The sequence below is a fragment of the Callithrix jacchus genome, chromosome 11, assembly GCF_049354715.1.
Source record: "Callithrix jacchus isolate 240 chromosome 11, calJac240_pri, whole genome shotgun sequence".
Classification (NCBI taxonomy): Eukaryota; Metazoa; Chordata; class Mammalia; order Primates; family Cebidae; genus Callithrix; species Callithrix jacchus.
The window spans coordinates 107,128,944-107,130,348 of record NC_133512.1 but is presented as its reverse complement, the minus strand read 5'-3'; the positions used below and the strand labels follow the sequence as shown (position 1 = coordinate 107,130,348).

Genomic DNA, 1,405 nt, shown 5'->3' with positions numbered 1-1,405 from the left:
GAAGGTTCATGAATTGGTGTGGAAATGCCAAGTGCAGGTGGAAGGGGGATGAGCAAATAGGCAGGATCAAAGCTCTATGCCCTCCAAGTGGGCTCCCTGGGTTCCAGGAGCAGAGAGCCAGGGCAGAGAGGGTGAAAAAGAAGTCAGACCCCTTTACTGCCAGATCCACCTCTTTCTCCATATGAACACTCCACAGACTTCCAGAAGTATTAGTGTCTCTGCACTAGTGTCCCCAGATTTAGGGACAAATAGATGTCTTCAGTTCCCACAGGAAACAGATTCTGAGATGAGACTGGATGCAGAGCATGGCTCCAGGATCTGTCACTGATGGGGAGTGAAGGGAACAGGTGGGGCAGAGGGAGGAGCCTCAGTCAGTCCCAGGATCCCACAGGGAGCTCTGGAGCTGGGATGGCCCTTCAGAGCTGTCCTGAATTGGAGCTAGGAGACCATACCCAGGCATTGACCTTAATATGGGCTGCCCTGGAGGGAAGGGGTGACCTTCAGCAAGGAAGGCAATTCCTGGAAAGGGACTCAACTAATAGCAGCCATCAGCCACCAATGTCCCCAGCAGCTGGCAGAATGAGCACCCACAGAACCCAATACTGAGGATGGGTCATTTACATAACAAAGGATCAGTGGTTGCCTGTTCTCATTTTGTTTCACATTATTTTAATTTTTTAATGCAATGCTTCACAAATTTGCATGTCATCCTTGGACAGGGGCCATGCTCATCTCTGTATCCTTCCAGTTTTTTAGTACATGTATACGTGCTGTCAAAGCGAGCTCTTGTTTCACATTAGATGAAAAAGGCGTTGAGGGAAAGACTTGCTCTTCCAACTCACGTATCCCTTACAATGCACTTGCTCATGATAAGATCAGGGCCTCCCCAGACAGGATTACCAGCTGCACCTGTAATGCCCATAGCTAACATCCTTCCTGCCACAGAAATGCCAGCATAATAAACAAGGCTGCAGAGGAGCGTCATCTTGGCTTGGGATCCCTTGTCTTTCTAGATTGCTGAAAATCAGGAGCTGAGGGCCACAGAGCACTCAGAATCCCCACCAACTGCTGAGCCAGAACCTTTAGCACAGTGGGTCTCAGAGAGTGTTCCTGGAACCAGCCATCTTGGCATCACCTGGGAACTTGATAGAAATGCAAAGTCCCAGGCCCCACCCCAGACTTACTGAGCCAGAAACTCCTAGGGTGGGATGGGCAATCTGTTCTGACAGCTCTCTCAAGGGGACTCACTAGCTTGAGACGTTAGGCTTCAGCAAAGCGGCACAAGTGTGGGCAAGGGCAGCCTGGGAGCCATGGCTCTGCACTGGCCCTTGCCTGGGCAAGGCAAGGAACAGGACAAGAGCAGGAAGAAAAGAGTATCAGAGGTTAGTGTGTCCATCCAAGAGCA

The 1,405-nt window shown here is 50.7% G+C and overlaps 1 pseudogene; it reads right to left on the bottom strand.

The window, feature by feature from the left end:
- Window positions 1-674: 674 nt before the first annotated feature.
- Window positions 675-769, bottom strand: LOC118143952 (U6 spliceosomal RNA; annotated as a pseudogene).
- Window positions 770-1,405: the final 636 nt, after the last annotated feature.